This window comes from Mesoplodon bidens, assembly GCF_964165515.1.
Source record: "Mesoplodon bidens genome assembly, chromosome: 11".
In the NCBI taxonomy this organism is placed as follows: domain Eukaryota; kingdom Metazoa; phylum Chordata; class Mammalia; order Artiodactyla; family Ziphiidae; genus Mesoplodon; species Mesoplodon bidens.
This window is the reverse complement of record NC_138167.1, coordinates 100,746,373-100,768,406: the sequence shown is the minus strand read 5'-3', so window position 1 is coordinate 100,768,406 and position 22,034 is coordinate 100,746,373.

The following is a 22,034-nucleotide window of genomic DNA, read 5'->3' as shown; positions in this document are numbered from 1 at the left end:
GGCATTTCGGTAGGTGATATAATCACCTGCCAATTATAATCAGCCCAATTGTTGGTTTCAAATTCCCACTTGGCCACATCCTGTCATACAGTGGTAAAATTGCTTAGCCTATCTGAACCTCAGTTTCCTCACCTGTTAGGGATTATAGTAGTAACTACCTCAGAGGTGTGCAGTGAAGATTAAGCAGGCTAATATATGTAAAGTCCATAGCAGAGTACCCTGAAAATAATGATTAAAATGTGTATTGAATGCTTACTGCTACTACTACTACTACTACAATTGCTATACTACTTAGGGAATTATTTACTAATAATTGGTTTCAGCAATGTATATATGTTTTGGATGGTAGTAAAATTTGATCTGGAAATCACCAATTTTTTTTTTTAGTTGAAGTAATGGATGCGTTCTTAATGCACAATTCGATCATAATTAAATTATCATTTTAATTAGCACCTTAACTAAGGTAGTAATACCTTAGTTATATGTACGAGAAAACTCAAACAATGGTTGTTTAAACAAGAAAACCTATTTGTCTTCACTTATATAAACGATGTTCAGAGATCATCAGGAACCTCGGCTTCCTCGGTCTTTATGCCATTCCATCCTCAGTGCAAGGCTTTTCGCCCTCAAGTTTTGCTCATGATTCAAGCAGGCTGCTGGAGGTTAAGCTGAAAAGTTTTTTCTCTAGAGAAGAGCAAAGGGAAGTGGAGCAAGTTTCAAGGAACATCTATCTTACATCTGAGGTGTATTTCAAAGAGGCTGTAAAAAGTGTCCTCATATGCATACTTACTCTCCCCTTGCTGTTATGAAATTCAAAGTAGTGTTCATGATACAGAAACTCCGTGTGCGTGGATACAGTTGACTTGGAGGTCAATAATCCATCACAGAATATGTTTAAATTGTACCTTGAGAAAGAGTTTAAAGCAGGATAAACAGGCCTAGAGATGTAAAATTTTCTAGAGACGTAAAGCTTGCAGAGTAACTTTTTAAAAATGGTCGGTAACCAAGTGTTCTTTCTAAAGAATAGTGAGAATCTACTGTGAGCTGAAGCTAGGAAAGCAGTTTGATGCCAGCTCAAGGCAGTATTTGGATTCTAGGGTGGAATAGAATAAAAATAATAGTATATAACATTAATTGGGTGATTACTGCATGCCATGCACTCATGATGACCCAAAGAGATGATATACTATTTATACATCCAGAAAGAATCAAAAAGAATACTGGATCTGGAAGGTTTTAGTGACTCACCTAAAAATAAACATCTAAGAGTCAGGATTAGGATTAAATGTAGGCAGTCTAATCCAAGGGCCAGCCTCCTTATCTGTATTCTCTAATGTGTATATGCCTCACAATTTTATTTTCACTTTATTTTATAGATTTTTGGGAAGCATTTAAAATTTTGAGGAAAGAGTTAAAAGCAAAATTATGACAGTAGTTTGAGAAATAGGAGAGTTTAAATGTTTAAAAGAAGAGGATTTCATTATTTATTCATTCAGCCATGCTAGACAATGGAAATATAGTGGGGCATGTCTAGTATTTTCCTGAAACTTACAGTTTGATTAATTTAAAGACATAGAATCTCACAGACACACCTTAGTTTATATTAGCAAACATTGCCAAGGAATTGGTCTTTTTCCACAAGAATGTTTTAAATGAGGAGTTTTTTCTATCTCTGATATAAACTAAAAATGTATTTTCTGGTTTACCTCCCAGGAAGAAGTGAGATTTGATTTTTTTCAACTGAGATTAGAGGAGATAAGGCATTTAGGAAATTGAAATTCAGTTCAAAATTTAATTGATACAACACATTCTAATAAACAAGATGTATTTTTACTATTCTTTGCTTTGTTTAATGATCAATTTTTATTTTTGTTTTTTTAAGTTGGGAAGATGCTTAAAATAATCAACCCCAAACATACAGGAATGGATTCAAATGTGCTTGGGTTAGATTTTTGCTGTTGATTTTATAATGAACCACTCATAAAAATGATTGAAATCACTACATATTTTCAGGCTTTTAGCATTTTAGAATAATTACCACCATATATTGGACAATCTATATAATAAGTAATATTGATACCCAGCACCATGACAACTTAATAGCAATTTGTGTCTCAGTATGTTGGCCACAAGTTGAAATAGGCAGTATAAAAGGATTAGAATTCCAAAATCAATTATGAAAATCACTGATCTTTCAAAACCAGAAAGGAAAATAAACAAAACAACAGGCATTTTAATAGTCTTAATTCTAATGAAAAGGAAGACCTCTCTTACAGCATTTTATATACTTTATTTTGCAAAGTTCACATATTCTCCCTATATTCTCTGATAGAAAAAAATTGTTGACAACAGTTGACTTTTATTAGTTTTGGAGGTACTTTGGCTAACTTGATGAAATCTAGGTAAATGCCATGAACACTTAAGTGGCTCAGTTCAGTTGTTTGCATTTACCATCCTTGACATGTGTTTTTCATCGTTGTGGTTTCAAATATGTTTTATTTTAGTCACCATGTCCTCAATCCAGTATGAAAATGAAAGTACAAAGAGCAAAGATAAGGATGTGGCTTTACTTTTTTGGCACAAATATAATCCTATAATACAGTTGTCTTTAACTTGCTTTTCCCGAAAGTACAACAAGCAAAACAATAGGATATCATTTCATAGTAGTACGCAGAGACGTACTACACAAAAACAATTATTGGGTATCTGTTTGAAAATTTTTCATTTATATTGCAGTGTTACAAGGAATACCTTGTGTGTCTTTTCGTTCTTGAGTGAGTATATCTCTTAGGTAAATTTTAAAAAAATAGAATGTCTAGGTAAAAGGATATAATAGTCTAGATTTTGAAAAATATTGCCAAAATGTCCTCCAAACGTTGTATTGATTCTTAATTCTAACAGCAATGTTGTTCTTTCACACACATTCCAAAAACAATTATTTACAAACTTGCTACTATTGCCAATTTGAGAGATAGAAATGGAATTCACTATTTTAGTTGGCATTTGTTTTTGAGTGAGTTGAGCATTATTTCTGAATGTTTGGGGGCTATATATATATATATATATATATATATATATATATATATATAGTATAAATTAACATGACATAAAATCATCCCATACTTAGGCAGATTAACCTCCCTAATTTGAGTGGACCATATCCATCTGTTGAAGGTCTAAATAGATCAAAAGACTGAATAAGAGGGAGCGCTCTCTCTCTGCCTGACTCTCTTGGGGCTAGGACATTGGCATTCTCTTGCTCTTGGCCTCAGACTTGTCTGGAAAATGCACCATTTGATCTCCTGTTTCTTAGGTCACGGGACTTGGATATAATTGGCTCTCCTGGGTCTCCAGCCTGCCAACTGCAGATCTTGAGACTTCTTGGCCTCAATAACCACGTGCCTATTTTTTATAATAAACTCCTTTATAAATATATATATTTATATATAATACAGGTGTATTATCCGATTTCTTATAATAATAGAATATATATACTCAATTTCTTATAAGACTCTTTATATATACATATATAAATAGATATACAAACATACCTCAGAGATATTGCAGGTTCAGTTCCAGACCATTACAATAAAGCAAATATTGCATTAAAGCAAGTCACACAAATTTTTTGGTTTCCCGGTGCAAATAAAATTTATGTTAACACTATACTGTAGTCTATTAAGTGTGCAATTGCATTGTGTCTAAAAAACAATGTACATACCTTAATTAAAAAATATTTTATTGCTAAAAAATGCTAATTGTCATATGAGCCTTCAGTGCGTTGTAGTAGTAATAACATCAAAGATTAGTGCTTATAGACACCATAACAAATATAATAATAATAATAATCTTTGAAATATTGCAAGAATTACCAAAATGTGATACAGAGACACAAAGTGAGCCAATGCTGTTGAAAAGTGGCGCCAATAGACTTGCTTGATGCAGGGTTGCCACAAATCTTGTTTATAAAAAATGCAGTATCTGTGAAGCACAATAAAGCAAAGCACAATAAAATGAGGTATGCTTGTATAAATATCCTATTGGTTATCTTTCTCTGGAGGACCCAGACTAGTATAGATTTTGCTACCAAGAGTTGTTCTAGAGGAACAGAATTTTAAAGATGAGTTTTCTGAATTTGTTTTGGGGTTTCTGGTATTGGCTCTTTAATCAGATTAGGTTTAAAGATGCTAGGGACTGTATTTTCAGTAGTGAAAGAGCACTGATCATCCATGGCATGATCTGGCAGTAGAGATACTCAAAATACCTCCACTGGATACTCCCAATCAACCACTTATAAGAAAGAAGGATCTTGGGCTTCCCTGGTGGCGCAGTGGTTGAGAGTCTGCCTGCCGATGCAGGGGACACGGGTTCGTGCCCCGGTCCGGGAGGATCCCACATGCCGCGGAGCGGCTGCGCCCGTGAGCCATGGCCGCTGAGCCTGCACGTCCGGGGCCTGTGCTCCGCGACGGGAGAGGCCACAACAGTGAGAGGACCGCGTACCGCCAAAAAAAAAAAAAAAAAAAAGGATCTGAATGACTGTAACCATGATACTTTTGAACATTTTTGGAAAAATAACAAATGTAATGAGATTGAGTGGTTGCTCCTGATGTCCCTGGACAAAGCACTGAAAGAAAAGGATGAGCTAGGGATTCAAATTCCCAGCTCTACGTGTGCTCTGAAGGAGATCCTTATCTCCTACCGCAGAACCGAGATTGCTAAAAATCAGACACAGGATCTCAACCAGCCTCTGGCTGAATTACAATACAAATTGAACTTCCAGCCTTGCAAAGTGTCTACTGTTAATTAGAGGGCATTGATTGGGCAAGAATGGGATCCTGAGTTAGAATAGGGACATCTGGGATGACCCTGGTGAAGCTGGAAACATTGAGCCTCCAAATCCTGATCATTCTACGTTACCAGTGGAAGAGACCTGCCTCGCCCAGTGGGAGTGGCCTCCCTACCCTCGGTGCCTCTCTACACTGTCTGATAGGGTTAACCCTGCATTGCCTAAGGACACTGTAATGGCCAGTTTATGGACCCAGAACCCACTGAATGAAGTAGAGGCTTGGTTCCCTTGGGGGAGGACTCTGCTACGCTGCCAAAACTTTATACTGTTGATCTTTCTCCCAGCCTTCCTATGGCCTTTAACTGAGGTAGGTACACTGCAGAAAAGGAAATAATCAGATCTGGGGGGGACTGTTAGATACTGTCTCTGAACTGATACTAAGTCCAGGGGATTAACTGTAACTGTAGTTCACAAATCAGAGTAGAGGCTTACAGAGGTCAGGTGATCAATGGAGTTTTAGCTCAGCTCTATCTTACAGTGGGCCAGGTGGGTCCCTGAACCCATCCTGTGGTTATTTTCCCAGTTCCATATAGAATAGATACTCAGCAGCAGGCAGAATTCCCGTATCAGTTCGCCAACCTGTGGAGTGAGGGCTATTATGATGGGAAAGTCAAGTGGAAGCCACTAGAACCACTTGGACCTAGGAAAATAGTAAACAAAAGGCAATACTTCATTCCTAGTGGAACTTCAGAGATTTATGACACCACCAAGTACTTGAAGTGTGCGGGGATGGTGATTCGCACCACATCACAATTCAACCCGCCTATCTGGCCTGTTTAGAAGACAGGTGGATCTTGGAGAACGACAGCGGATTACTGTAAGCTCCAATCACAGCTGCTTGTACCAGATGTAGTTTCATTGTTTGAGCAAATTAACACATCCCCTGGTACCCCGCATGCAGTTATTGCTCTGGCAAATGCTTTTTTTTCCTCATCTGTGTTAATAAGACCCACCAGAAGCAGTTTGCTTTCAGCTGGCAAGGTCAGCAATACATCTTCACTGTACCCTCAAGGGTATATCAACTCTACAGCCCTATGTCATAATTTAGTTCTGAGGTATCTTTATCACCCTTCCCTTGGAGAAAATGTCACACTGGTCCATCACATTGATGTTAATACCCTAATATCACTACATGGGACTGAGTGAGCAAGAAGTAGCAACTACTGTAGACTTATTGATAAGACATTTGCATGTCAGACAAATGCAAATCTGACAAAAAATCAAGGGTCTTCTACCCCAGCAAAATTTTCAGGGGTCCAGTGGTGTGGGTCATGCCAAGAAATCTCTTCTAAATCTCTTCTAAAGTGAAGAATAGGTTGTTGCATCTGGCCCCCTTTTCAACTTAACAAGAGGCAAAATGTCTAGTGCTCTTCTTTGGATTTTTGAGGTATCGTATTCCTCATTTGAGTGTGTTATTCCAGCCCATTTACCAAGTGACCTGTACTCTATTCTAGTTTCAAGTGTGACTCAGAACAAAAGAAGACGCTACAACAGGTCCAAGCTTCTTTGCAAGCTGCTCCACCACTGAGGCCACATGATCCAGCACATCCAGTGGTTCTTGAAGTGTCAGTGGCAGATGGGGATGCTCTTTGGAACATCCTTTGGAACAGGCCTCTATAGGGGGGAGTTTTGCAGTGCATGCCCTAAGGATTTTGGAGCAAGTCCTTACCATACTCTGCAGATAACTATTCTCTTTCTGAGAAATAATTCTTGGCCTGATGCTGGGCCTTGGTGGAGACTGAATGTTTAACCATGGGCTGCCAAGTTACCATGTGACTAGAGATTCCCATAATGAACTGGGAGTTATCTGACCCACCAAACCATAAAGCTGGGCATACACAGCAGCCCTCCATCATCACATGGACGTGGTATACAGTAGTGCCCCCCTTATCTGAGGTTTCTGTTACCTATGGTCAACCATGGTTTGAAAATATTCAATGGGTAATCCCAGAAATAAACAATTCAGAAGTTTTAAATTGCACAGTGTTCTGAGCAGCGTGATGAAATCTCAAGTAGTTCCACTCCATCCCTCACTGGTCATGAATCATTCATTTGTCCAGCATATCCACCCTGTGCATGCTACCTGCCCATTAGTCACTTAGCAGCCTTCCTGGTTATCAGAAGGACTGTTGCGGTATCACAGTGCTTGTGTTCATCTAACCTTCAGTTTACTTACTAATGGCCTGAAAGCGAAAGAGCAGTGATGTTGGCAATTAAGATATCTCTTCCAGTAACTAATTTATAAATTTAACTTTACCATAGGTATGTATGTATAGGAAAAAGCATAGTATATATAGGGTACAGTATCATCAGTGGGCATCCACTGGGGGGTCTTGGAATAAAGGGGCACTACTGTACACCATTGGCTCTTCTGTGTCTCCAGCTTGCTGACTGCAGATCTTGTGACTTCTCAGCCTCCATAATTGTGTGAGTTAATATCCTATATTTTATATGTATATACCTTTTTGGTTCTGTTTCTCTGGAGAACCTTGATTAATATACTCATCACACCAAGCTCTGGGAGCCCCACTAAGAACACACAACTGTGACAGACCCTACCGCATCACTCACTCAAAACCAGCTTCTTCACATAACATTTAGTTCTATATGTAACTGTAAGAAGTTTTTATAAATATATATCTTTTCACATATATATACACATATATGTGTGTGTATGTATATATATTGTACATATATAACAAAATATAACTATATATCTATATAGGTAGTATGCATGTATGTGTGAACATATATAAACACTTATATGAGAATTTTTGTGCAATTTCTCATAAAAACATGGGGGAGAGACAGAGAGAGAAGAAAGAAACAAAGACAGAAAGCTGGAGGCAAAGTAAGAGACATAGCAATAGATCATTCATTCTCTTTGCAGTTTTATACAGAATTGTAATAGTTTTATTCTTTTCATAACTGTTTATCCTAATACCATCTAGGTTTCAGATTTGTTTTTGGGTTTTTACTTGTGTATTTTGTTACTGGAACAAGTAAGGAGTATCTAGTAGGGAAAAGATTATTTATTATTTCCTTTTTGATTTAAAAGTTTTTTTTCTTAAATAATAAGGACATGGGCCTTTCTGTCTTATATGTTTGTAATGTATATTTTTTTAAGTTGATTATTTAGATTTTTACTTGGAGTAACATTTTTTGAAGTTCAAATATAAAGGAGTAATCTTAACTTAGGTTCTCATGATTAACACTGTTCAGACCCAAGCAAATTGCTTACACACATCCTTCCTTCACTTATGTTGTAAAAACAAAAGGCACTGCATTCAAATGCCATGAAGCTTTATAGGTCAGAAACAAACACTGTTTACAGCTGCAGTCAGAATTTCAGCAGAAGTCCTTATGTAAGTAAAAGATGAATAAATAGACTCGTCAATCTTTCCTTTCAGATGGCATGAATGGAATATATTCTTGCATACCAAAGTACCATTTCTCAGTATTGTCTAATATCAAATTTTTGCCTTATCTTTGTATTGCAATTTGTGGTTCTGGTATTACTCATGTATGAGTAAGGTATTCCCAACAGTTGTCTGACAGCTGAAGAATATTTTTCACTTCAAAAATTCCCCTACATTTGTGTACATGTATGTACAGACATAACATGTACAAAGCATAATACTAATTATTTACATGGGCAACTAGATGGGTACTGAATACTAAAACTGTGAATCAATTAATTTTCTTAACCAAAACCAGGCAAAGATATCACAAGAGAAGAATATTACAGGCCAATATCAATGATGAACATAGAGGCAAAAATCCTCAACAAAATACTAACAAAATAAATCCAACAACACATTAAAGGGATCATATACCATGATCAAGTGGGATTTATACCAGGGATGCAAGGATTCTTCAAAATATGCAACTCAATCAATGTGATACACCATATTAACAAACTGAAGAATAAAAACCGCATGATCATCTCAATAGATGCAGAAAAAGCTTTTGACAAAATTCAACACCCATTTATGATCACAACTCTGCAGAAAGTGAGCACAGAGGGAACCTACCTCTACATAACGAAGGCCATATATGACAAACCCACAGCAAACATTATTCACAGTGGTGAAAAACTGAAAACACTTCCTTTAAGATCAGGAACAAAACAAGGTATACTCTCACCACTATTTCTCAACATAGTCTTGGAAGTCATAGACACGGCAATCAGAGAGGAAAAAGAAATAAAAGGAATCCAAACAGGAAAAGAAGAAGTAAAACTGTCACTGTGTGCAGATGACATGATACTATACATAGAAAATCCTAAAGATGCCACCAGAAAATTATTAGAGCTAATCAGTGAATTTAGTAAAGTCACAGGATACAAAATTAATACATAGAAATCTCTTGCATTCTTATACACTAACAATGAAATATCAGAAAGAGAAATTAAGGAAACAATCCTATTTACCACTGCAACAGAATTAAATACCTAGGAATAAACCTACCTAAGGAGGCAAAAGACCTGCATGCAGAAAACTATAAGACACTGATAAAAGAAATCAAAGATGACACAAACAGATGGAGAGATATACCATGTTCGTGGATTGGAAGAATCAATATTGTGAAAATGACTATACTACCCAAGGCAATCTATAGATTCATTGCAATCCTAATTAAGTTACCAATGGCATTTTTCACAGAACTAGAACAGAAAATATTACAATTTGTATGGAAACACAAAAGACCCTGAATAGCCAATGCAATCTTGAGAAAGAAAAATGGATCTGGAGGAATCAGGCTCCCTGACTTCAGATTATACTGCAAAGCTACAGTAGTCAGGACAGTATGGTACTTGCACAAAAACAGAAATATAGACCAATGGAACAGGATAGAAAGCCCAGAGAAAAACCCACATACCTATGGTCACTTAATCTATGACAAAGGAGGCAAGAATATACAATGGAGAAAAGACAGCTTCTTCAATAAGTGGTGCTCAGAAAACTAGACAGCTACATGTAAAAGAATCAAATTCCCTAACACCATCCACAAAAGTAAACTTAAAATGGATTAAAGGCCTGAATGTAAGGCCAGACGCTATAAAACTCTTAGAGGAAAACATAGGCAGAACATTCTTTGACATATCACAGCAAGATTTTTTTGACCCACATCCTAGAGTAATGAATAAAATAAACTAAAAACAAAAATAAACAAATGGGACCTAATTAAACTTAAAAGCTTTTGTATAGCAAAGGAAACCATAAAAAAGATGAAAAGACAACCCTCAGAATGGGAGAAAAATGTTTACAAATGAAGCAACTGACAAAGGATTAATCTCCAAAATATACAAGCAGCTCATGCAGCTCAATATAAAAAAACAAACAACCCAATCAAAAAATGGGTGGAAGACCTAAACAGACATTTCCCCAAAGAAGACATATGGCTATCCAACAAACACCTGAAGAAAAGATGTTCAACATCACTCATTATTAGAGATACGCAAGTCAAAACTACAATGAGGTATCACCTCACAGCAGTCAGAATGGCCATCATCAAAAAATCTACAAACAATAAATGCTGGAGAGGGTGTGGAGAAAAGAGAACCCTCTTATACTGTTTTGGGAATGTAAATTGATACAGCCACTATGGAGAACAGTATGGAAGTTCCTTAAAAACTAAAAATGGAACTACCATATTACCCAGAAATCCCACTACTGAGCATACACCCAGAGAAAAGCATAATTCAAAGAGCCACATGCACCCCAATGTTCATTGCAGCACTATTTACAATAGCCAAGACATGGAAGCAACCTAAATGTCCATCAACAGAGGAATGGATAAAGAGGATGTGGTATATATATACAATGGAATATTACTCGGACATAAAAAGGAACGAAACTGGGTCATTTGTAGGGACGTGGATAGAGCTAGAGAGTGTCATACAGAGTGAAGTACTTCAGGAAGAGAAAAATAAATATTATATATTAACACATATATGTGGAATCTAGAAAAATGGTATAGATGATCTTATTTGCAAAGCAGAAATAGAGACACAGATGTAGACAACAAACGTATGGACACCAAGGGGGGAAGGGGGCGTGGGATGAATTGGGAGATGGGGTTGACATATATACACTATATATACTATATGTAAAAAAGATAACTAATGAGAACCTACTGTATAGCTCAGGGAACTCTACTCACTGCTCTGTGGTGACCTAAATGGGAAGGAGATCCAAAAAAGAGTGGATATATGTATACATATAGCTGATTCAATTTGCTGTACAGTAGAAACTAACACAACATTGTAAAACAGCTATACTCCAATAAAAGTTAATTAAAAAATACTTTCTTGAGCGTATATAAGATTTAATTAAATTTTCAAAAATAAATATATTTTCAGAATTTCACCTAAATCAAATAATTTTGATATATAAGGTAATATGTTTAGACACAAGGTATATGAGCTCCATTTGTACTCCTGCTATAGGCCTAGCAAATTCTAACAGCAGATCTGCTTAATCTATGTCATTTATCTTCCTAGATTGTAGTAACAGTTAGGAATAAACATTTTATTGATCAGAACTATCACTACTTGTGCTCTGTAAGTGGGCTTCAATTCCAAAAGGAAAACACAAGATCAGAGGGTGAATTTTGCTTCTTGATAAAGAGAGAGAAAAAAAAGTGGTAGAATCATTTCTTTCACAAAGAAGTTTAGAAATCTGCAGCTGTTTATGATTGCTTATGTCTTGAGTATTTAAGTCACACTTCACCCTTGAGTGGAATATTTTAACCTTAAAGTTCTGGAATCAGCTAAGACTACTCCAGTTTGCCTAAGGGAAAGGCTTTTGCTTTTGTGTTGTTGTTTTGGTTTTCTTTTCACAACTGGCCTAGAACTTTGAATGTCTGTAAACTCAGGGAAGAATCTGATTTTCCAGCTGACCTACATTCTTAATATGAGTTAGTTGAGACCCCAGGGCTAAGATTTGTTAAGATTTGTTGAGAGTAGCCTCCATCGACTTTGGCCTTGATTTTCATATTCAAATTTCAGGTTCCCTATGAGACAGCAACAAGTCACAGGAGTGAGGGACGTTATACAGTCCTTATTTGCTATGGTATACTCTCCCTCTTCTGCACTACAATTTTCACTTGAAATAAATGTCATATACTTTAGTTCTTTAAAAAAAATATTTTGGATAAAACTTTTGAGACATTATTATGTGACAAACACTGTTAAAACACTTTCTATGTGTTAGCTCAGGAATCTCAGTAAAAATTAATGAGCTGGTTAAAAGCATAGGCCCTAGAGCCAAAATTCCTGGGCTAAAATCTCACTTGGCAGCTGTGTTACCAGGACAAGCTACTTAAGCTCCTTGAATCTATACTCCTCATCTGAAGAGTAGAGACAATAATAGCACCTTTCTCACAGGATGGTTGTGAGGATTATTTGAGGTATTTGTTAGATGCGTAGAACTGTGTCCAGTACATAACAAGCTCTCAGTACATTTTATCTACTCTTATGATGACTCTGCTGTGATGTTGGTTATGTTTGCACGTTGGCTGGTTTCTTGCTTTGCTGGAGACAGTCTGAAGCCAGCAAATCATTTCAATTATGTTTCTTTTTGCAAACTGGAAGCATGCAGTTAAATCTATATAAGTCAGTCTAATTTAGCTATTTATAAAAATAAACAGTTAGATTTATGGAAAATTAAGACTTAAAAAAATCACTTCCAGGCAGCCACTTACAAAGTATTACTCATCGAGAAGGAGCTCCATGTATGGCCACAGGTAATAGACTTTTCTATAACTGCTCCATCATTTAAACATTAATCCTTTTAAAAACAGTGAAATTCAATTGACTTTAACGATTTTTTTGCAAAAAATAAAATAATTTCAAAATTATAACCACTAATATCCTAGAGAGTTAGATATCCTCAGGGTCCATGCCACATAATTATTAATGATATGTAGGGTAACATCCATCTACTATATTGTTGCATGTAAACGGTGCTCCCTTTTGACTGGTAAATCTGATCTAATGTAGAGTAGTGAATTACAAAATAATAAGGAATGTTTTCCTATTGATTTCATTAAATATTTAAAATCTTTTTCTCCTATAAAAACAAAACTGTCTTTTTTAATGGATAATATTTATTTATAATGTTTTCTGAGGCTCTTATTCAAAAAACTAACGGTGGGGCTTCCCTGGTGGCGCAGTGGTTGAGAGTCCACCTGCCGATTCAGGGGATACGGGTTCGTGCCCCAGTCCGGGAGGGTCCCATGTGCCACAGAGCGGCTGGGCCCGTGGGCCATGGCCGTCGGGCCTGCGCGTCCGGAGCCTGTGCTCCACAACGGGAGAGGCCGCAACGGTGAGAGGCCCGTGAATCCCTACCCACCCCCAAAAAAAAAAAACTAATGGTAAATCTTGTCAGCTCAGTTTTTTGGCAGCCCACAAGTACAATGCATAGATTTAATGGATATCAGCATAATCACAAACTGAGAATATTACTGATATGATTGCCACGTTAATGTATTTGTTTTTGATAAAGTAGAAAAGATTAATGTTGAACATGCAGAAAGTCATTGACTTTTCCTTCTGGTTTTTATTTCTTTTTTTTCCTTTAAAGTCCGGGTATCTTTTTTTTTTTTCTTCTTTCTAATGATCGACTTTGAATTGGAACTATCTATAGGGTGCCCTGAATTGCTATTACATAGCTCAGCAGGGACCTTTAACACCTTCTGTAGGGTTGTACAAAATATCAATTTAATCCACTGACAGAATGACTCTGTTGCTTTGTTCTGTTACCTTATTTTGTCTCCTTGCATTATTGTTTTTATTCAGATGGTAAATCACAGCACATTGTGATGGAAAGTCACTATCTCTCAGTGAAGGATCGTACATACCCACATCCTAAATAATGGAAACTTCCTACTGTCTTTATGAAGTAAATAAGTTATTGTGGGTTCCTTCTTCCCATACCAAACTTAATTCTCAGGTAGTATTTTAATAAATTTGATTGGGACATGAAAGTCAGATATAAATTCTTTTTTCAAATTTAGGAAGAAAGGCCAATAGTTTTCAACAAATGACTGCACCTTATGCTGGGGTTAGGTAATTTTCAATAAAATACAATAGAGTTAAAATAGTGCAATGATTCCTTATATATTTATAACTGAGTTTATCTCTTTATATACATTACCACAATTTCACATCACATCCTCAACCCCAAATCAAAAGTAATTCACTTATTAATACCATCTAATATTCAATTATTGTTCACCATTCTTAAATCATCACAATTCAATGAAGAAAACAAAATATGGAATACTCTACTCACACCGAAAAGTTCACATGTCTGACTCTTTAAAATCAATCCCTTTCTTTATTGTTCAACCTCTGGCAACCATTGATCAGTTTTAAGTTCCTAAATGTACCTTTCCCAATGTGAATTGGTACAGCCACTATGCAGAACAGTATGGAGGTTCCTTAAAAAACTACAAATAGAACTACCATATGACCCAGCAATCCCACTACTGGGCATATACCCTGAGAAAACCATAATTTACAAAGAGCCATGTACCAAAATGTTCATTGCAGCTCTGTTTACAATAGCCAGAAGATGGAAACAACCTAAGTGTCCATCATCAGATGAATGGATAAAGAAGATGTGGCACATATATACAATGGAATATTACTCAGCCATAAAAAGAAACGAAATTGAGTTATTTGTCGTGAGGTGGATGGACCCAGAGTCTGTCATACAGAGTGAAGTAAGTCAGAAAGAGAAAGACAAATACCGTATGCTAACACATATATATGGAATCTAAGAAAAAAAAATGTCATGAAGAACCTAGGGGTAAGACAGGAATAAAGGCACAGACCTACTAGAGAATGGACTTGAGGATATGGGGAGGGGGAAGGGTAAGCTGTGACAAAGCGAGAGAGTGGCATGGACATATATACACTACCAAACGTAAAATAGATAGCTAGTGGGAAGCAGCCGCATAGCACAGGGAGATCAACTCGGTGCTTTGTGACCACCTAGAGGGGTGGGATAGGGAGGGTGGGAGGGAGGGAGACGCAAGAGCGAAGAGATATGGGAACATATGTATATGTATAACTGATTCACTTTGTTATACAGCAGAAACTAGCACACCATTGTAAAGCAATTATACTCCAATAAAGATGTAAAAAAAAAAAAAAATTTACCTTTCCCAGAATGTCACATAAATGAAATCATGTAATGTGCAGATTTTTGAATCTTCCAACTTAGTAAAAAACAAATTATTTGATCATATATATTGGGTCTATTCCTACATTCTCTATTCTGTTTTATTGGTTTTTCTATTGTTATACCAATACTACATTGTCTCGTTATGTCTTGAAATCAAGTAACGTAAGTTTTTGACGCTTGTTCTTGATTTTGAAAGGTTTTTTTTTTTTTTGGTGGGAAAGGGTATTTTTAATTCTTTTTTTTTTTTTTTTTTTTTTTTTTTTGCTGTATGCGGGCCTCTCACTGTTGTGGCCTCTCCCGTTGCGGAGCACAGGTTCCGGACGCGCAGGCTCAGCGGCCATGGCTCACGGGCCCAGCCGCTCCGCGGCATGTGGGATCTTCCCGGACCGGGGCACGAACCGGTGTCCCCTGCATCGGCAGGCGGACTCTCAACCACTGCGCCACCAGGGAAGCCCTTTAATTCTTTTTATCTGTCTTAATTGTAGAATTAGCTTTTACTAAAAAAAAAAAAAAAAAAAAAAAAAGACCCCGCTGGGATATTGATGGGTATTTCATCGAATCTACATGTCAATTAGGGGAGAATACATCTTAACAATATTCAGTCTTTCAATTTGTGAACATAGTTTTTCTTTTCACTTATTTAGACTTCTTTTATTTTTGTCACTGATGTTTGTGGTTTTCAGCATATAAATCTTAACAGATATTTTTAGCTATGTACTTAGATATTCCATGTTACTTGTTATTATAAATAATACTTTTTAAAATTTTAATTTTCAGTTTTCCTTTGCTAGTGTTTAAAAATACAAATGATTTTTTTAAATTAACTTTGTATATTGCGATGTTGCTTTATACTTATTTTTTTAGTAGCTCTTTTTTAGATTCTTTAGCATCTTCTATGTAGATAATCATGTTGTGAATAGAGAAAATTGTATTTCCTTCTTCCCAATACCCATGCATTTTATTTATTTTTCCTGTTTTACTGGATGGACTGGGCCCTGTTGAATTGGAATGACAATAACAGATACCCTTTATTTGTTCCCAATCTTAGGAAAAAATCATCAAATGCTTTTTCTGCATCTACAAGGTGATAAAAATTTTTTTTCTTCTTTACCGTGATGATATGGTGAATTACATTTTTTTTGTTGTTTTTTTTGTTTTTTTATATACCCAAGAGTGGAATTGCTGGGTCATATGGTAGTCCTATTTTTAGTTTTTTTTTTTTTAACATCTTTATTGGAATATAATTGCTTCACAATAGTGTGTTAGTTTCTGCTTTATAACAAAGTGAATCAGTTATACATATACATATGTTCCCATATCTCTTCCCTCTTGCATTTCCCTCCCTCCCACCCTCCCTATCCCACCCCTCTAGGTGGTCACAAAGCACCGAGCTGATCTCCCTGTGCTATGCGGCTGCTTCCCACTAGCTATCTATTTACATTGTTTAATTAAAGAAAAATGTTTAACCAAGCTTGCATTTCTTGGATAAATTTACTTGATCATAATATATTATCTTTTAATAGATTGCTGAGATGATGTATTAATGTTTCACTATAGATTATCACTTGTATGTTCATGAAGGATAGACACCCTTTTTTTTTTTACTTCTTATGTCTTTGTTTAGTACAATGATAAAAATAAATAATCTCTCTGGGAGAACAGAGAATGTATAGTCAACTCAAATGGGGAGGTGGGAAAGGCTTCAGGGTGATGTAGTTGGAATGTTGAGTCTTGAAGAAGAAAGTTTTGGAAAGACAGGTAATGTCACAGGAGAGGGTAGAAAACATTAACTGTACTTCTAAAATGCATACTTTAATAGCTCTAGTACCCTGGAATAGACAAATACATCGAAACTAGAAATGAATAAAAAAGTTTAGAATCCAACAGGGAAAAGGTCATAAAAATAAGTTTAATAAGGAGGATATAAGAATACTAAAAGATGGTGTAACATTTTTTAAAAACAAGTTAAAAAAAGAAAAATAACATAGCTCCTACTCTAATTTAGTAAAACCAAGTTAAGGATACCACAGAGAAAATGAAAACAAATATTCCAAACAAGAATTATAATCCTTCACTATTCATTTTAAATGGTCAGCACAGAATATGGAAGAATAGAGTCAAGATCAATGGCAGGTAAGACTGGAAACGACCTAAGACATTTTTTGCAGGAGACCACAAACCTTAGTGGAGTCAAATGTTAGAATTTTTAAACTGATTTCACTGCTATGATGAATAAACAATCTATCAGGTACTGCTGAATGTATATACTTCCCCCCAAATTTGTGAATATATATAGGCAAGTGAATTTAAATAATAAATGAAGAACAGATTTTACCAATTTGAAATCTGAAATGAGTGCTTATTATGAGAGTGACTATTATCATTAATGTAAGATTCTGCAAAATAGGAAAAAAGATGAAAAGCCAATGGTCAGTTAGTTTGAAAGGAAGCAAGACACTAATTAATCCTTTGAGTATCACTAGAAAATCAAATCAGGCCAAGTTTGGATTATTTATGTAGTTGCGAACTGAAAAGGCCCAAACAGAAAGAAAAATCTTGACAGTTCTCCTAGTACTTGGCTTAAAACAAACAATTTTTTATAATATTCCATAACTAGTTACATAAAGGGATATGCAGAGCTGTGACTATATTCTTGAACATGATACCATGCAAAAGTCTGTAATCAATTTTATAGCCCAAGGGGGGCTGAATTATTTGCATTTGTATCATTTTGTCTTGCTGATAGACAACCTAACCACACAGATTGAGGCAATTTTCCAAGTTGTTATTTGTTTCTGTCATTTTCAATTAATTTACTATTATTTTGGTAACTGTTTAATTTGGCTGTGGAAAGAACAATGAGTGCTTCTACATTTCCCAGCCAATAGTCTCTCTATATGAAGCCATGTGACTATGGCCAATAGATTGCTGATGGAAATACTCCACACTTCCAGGTATGGTCCACCAAACCTCCTGTGACAGCCACCAATCCCCAATCATTTCACAGCCAGATGCAGAGGATTGAGTGGGAAGACTTGAGAATCTACTAGATGGAAGGGGCATGGATTCCTGAATCACCACATGGAATCTGGCTGCCAGCTGGACTGAGCAAGAAATAAATAAATCTGAGTGAGAAACAAATCTTTTAATTTTAAGGCAAAGAGACTTTGGCGTTGTCTGTTTCTGTACTGGTATTCTCTGATACCATGAAAAAAGATATAATATTTTGAATGACAGAAGTTTTGATTTCAAATATAATGAATCATTGGCTAGGCAAACACAGAAAAAGTTTTGGGGTTTTTTTGCTTATAATTCTTTTTTTTTAATTTTTGAATTTTATTTTATTTTTTATATAGCAGGTTCTTATTAGTTATCTATTTTATATGTATTAGTTTATATATGTCAATCACAATCTCCCAATTCATCCCACAGAAAAAGAAGTTTTCAAGTTTTTACATCGGCTAAACAGTGGTTGCATACTGTATCTAATGTTTGCTTCAATGTTGAGAATAAAATAAAAATTGGATACAGTGTAAAAAAAGAGGCAACACAGGTAAAGGAATAAGACAGGTTTTAAGAAAAATATCCAAAATAATGGGATGATTTCACCTATGGAAAGAATACAATATTCTACCTTCAAGAATATTTTAGGCTAAGCAGCAGGACCATCAATCCAGCTGAAAACAATTAAGAATATTAGTGACAATTAAAAAATAATAACTTAATTAACATGGAGCCATTAGTAAGATACCAAGGAAATAATCCATGACCTAGCCAAAATCTAACTGATGTGGAAATCCAGAATTAAGAATGGCAACATTACCCTAGGCCTTGCAAGCAGTTGACAAATGCAGTGAATTTAAGCTTTGGTTTAGGGATTAGAAGAAAATGTCTAGGATTTGCCTAAGATTGAAAATCAAAAGGCAGAAAGGCTAAAAATGAATGAATTCAAAAGTTAGAAATAGGAAAATGAATAAACCCAAAGAGTAAATGACTGGAAATATTAAGGATAAGAAGTAAAAATAATGAAATACTACAAAAACAGACAAAATGGAATCAACAAAGTTCAAAGTTGGTTTATGAAAGAGGAATCTAATAAAATAGACTAATCTTCAATGAGATTTAATAAATTAATATATAATGAACTTTATACTAATACATTTGAAACTTCATATGAAGTAGACAAATTCTAGAACACAAGTTGTATATTGACAAAGGAAGAACTATAAATTCTAAATAACTCCATAACTGAATTAAATCAATAGTTAAAAACTTTCTTTGAAAAAAATTCTTAGTCTACATGGCATCACTAATAAATTTTAACTTCTAGGGTCATATGATTCTAATCTTACACCAACTGTTCTAGAAAATACAAAAGAACATATGTATACCAACAGTATTTATAAGAGTAGCATAACCTTGTATCAAAAACAAATAAGAATAGTACATGAAAATAAATTTACATGCAAATTTTACCCATGAACATAAATGCAAAGATGCAAATCTAACTATTAACAAGCCAAACTCAACAATGAATAAAAAAGGTAATATAATCTATGTTGTTAGGTTTATTTCATGGATTCAAGTTTATTTAAAATTAGTAAATCAATTAATATAATATACCATGTTAAATTTGAAGGAAATAAAACATTATGTCAATAAATGTAAACAAAAAATTAACTATTTTGGGCTTCCCTGGTGGCGCAGTGGTTGGGAGTCCGCCTGCCGATGCAGGGGAAGCGGGTTTGTGCCCCGGTCTGGGAGGATCCCACATGCCGCGGAGCGGCTGGGCCCGTGAGCCATGGCCACTGGGCCTGTGCATCCGGAGCCTGTGCTCTGCAATGGGAGAGGCCACAACGGTGAGAGGCCCACATACCGCAAAAAAAAAATTAAAAAAAATAAAAATTAACTATTTTGCTTCTGCATGACTTTTGGCACCTGTGTTTGATACTGTTGTGTATATACCTAGCAGTAAAATTTCTGGTTCATTCATGGGGTAAATGTAAGTTCAACTGTAGGAGATATTACCAAAGAGCAAATATCTTTTCCTAGTTAGGATGCTATCTTAAGGATGTCCTTTGAGAAAAAGAGTTTGTAATTTTAACATAGTCCAATTTGTCAATTTTTTTTCTTTGTGGAAAATTTTATTTTCAACAGAATTTCCTCTTCCTCTCTTCCTCCCTCCCTCCCTCCCTCTCTTCCTTCCTTCCTTCCTTCTTGCTTCTTTCCCTTTTTCTTTTGGTCTTTCTTTCAGTGTGGCAATACATATTAATGTCTTCTAAGGTGAATTAAGATTGAGTTACAACATTTGCCTCAATAAATAAATATCTACAAGACTGCAATTCAATTCTATTGAACATAAATATTCTAATTTCTGAGAAAGTGTATAAGGGGGATAAAATCACAGACAGGAGGTAGAAAAACAATTGCTTAACAAAAATTATATAGGGCTTCCCTGGTGGCGCAGTGGTTGTGAGTCCACCTGCCGATGCAGGGGATGTGGGTTCGTGCCCCGGTCCGGGAAGATCCCACGTGCCGCGGAGCGGCTGGGCCCCTGAGCCATGGCTGCTGGGCCTGCACGTCCGGAGCCTGTGCTCCGCAACGGGAGGGGCCGCAGTGGTTAGAGACCCGCGTACCACAAAAAAAAAAAAAAAATATATATATATATATATATATATTATATAAAGAAACTATTTCCTTGACAAAGAAAGAAAAAGAAAGTAATATTTGAAATGACCCATTTATGAATTTTGAATCATTGTGCATCTGAAATTTGAAAATAACAGCTCTCCTGATATGCACAGGCATTAGGTAATTGGAAATGAGACAATTTAATGTTGTGTTTAAGACTGTGGGTTCAGAGTTAGACAGAGCTCAAAACTAGGGTCATGCATGTATTATTTGACTGACCCCAGAGAACTTCTAAAATTCTCTGTGCCTTAGTTTCCTCATCTGTAAAATGAAGATAAAAGATTTCCTTTTACCCTATGTCAATAAAATGTTCTCTCATGTATTAATATAATTACCTTACAGTTTTTCTTTTCACTTTTAGGTCTTTAGTCTATCTAAAGTTCAAGCTTCATGTGTAATTAGGTAGAGATTTAATTGTATTTCTCTTCACATTACGATCCTTTTTTTTTTTTTTTTTTTTTTTTTTTTGCGGTACACGGGCCTCTCATTGTTGTGGCCTCTCCCATTGCGGAGCACAGGCTCCAGATGCGCAGGCTCAGTGGCCATGGCTCACGGGCCTAGCCACTCCGCGGCATGTGGGATCTTCCCAGACCGGGGCACGAACCCGTATCCCCTGCATTGGCAGGCGGACTCTCAACCGCTGCGCCACCAGGGAAGCCCATACGATCCAATTTTTGTAATACCATCTACTATGCAACACGCACTGTAATGTTTAAGCCCTTACATGCACTTGGGTTGATATCTTAGCTTTCATTCATTTCAATTAGTCTCATCTTGTGACATTACCACACCGTTTTTATTACTATAATTTCAAATTTTCCTGTATCATTTCTTGTATAGAATAGAGTGTATTGTGTTATTTCCCCAATAGAATGAAAGCTCCTGAGGTTTGAAACCAAATCTCATCATACTGACTCCCCAACAACTAGGTCACGGCCAAGTACATGGTAGAAAATCAATAAATATGAATAAATGAAGAATGAATGAATGAAAGAAACAGAATGTACAAATTATGTATATACACATACAAAGTATGTGTATAATGTTCAGTAAGCCAAAATAAATAACCAATTGTGGTTTTGTGCAATTATACCAAAGGGATGTATTTTATAAGAAGGATATAAGATATAAAGAAAATAAATTCTCATAGAACAGCGTGAGATATGTAAAGAGAAGAGATGGTATATATACTCATTCCTTCTAAAAGGACAAATCATGTCACATTGATACTATAAATCAGACTTTAAACATAATGTTTTTAATATTCAAAATTAATGCAATCTTGTATTAGAGTTATTATA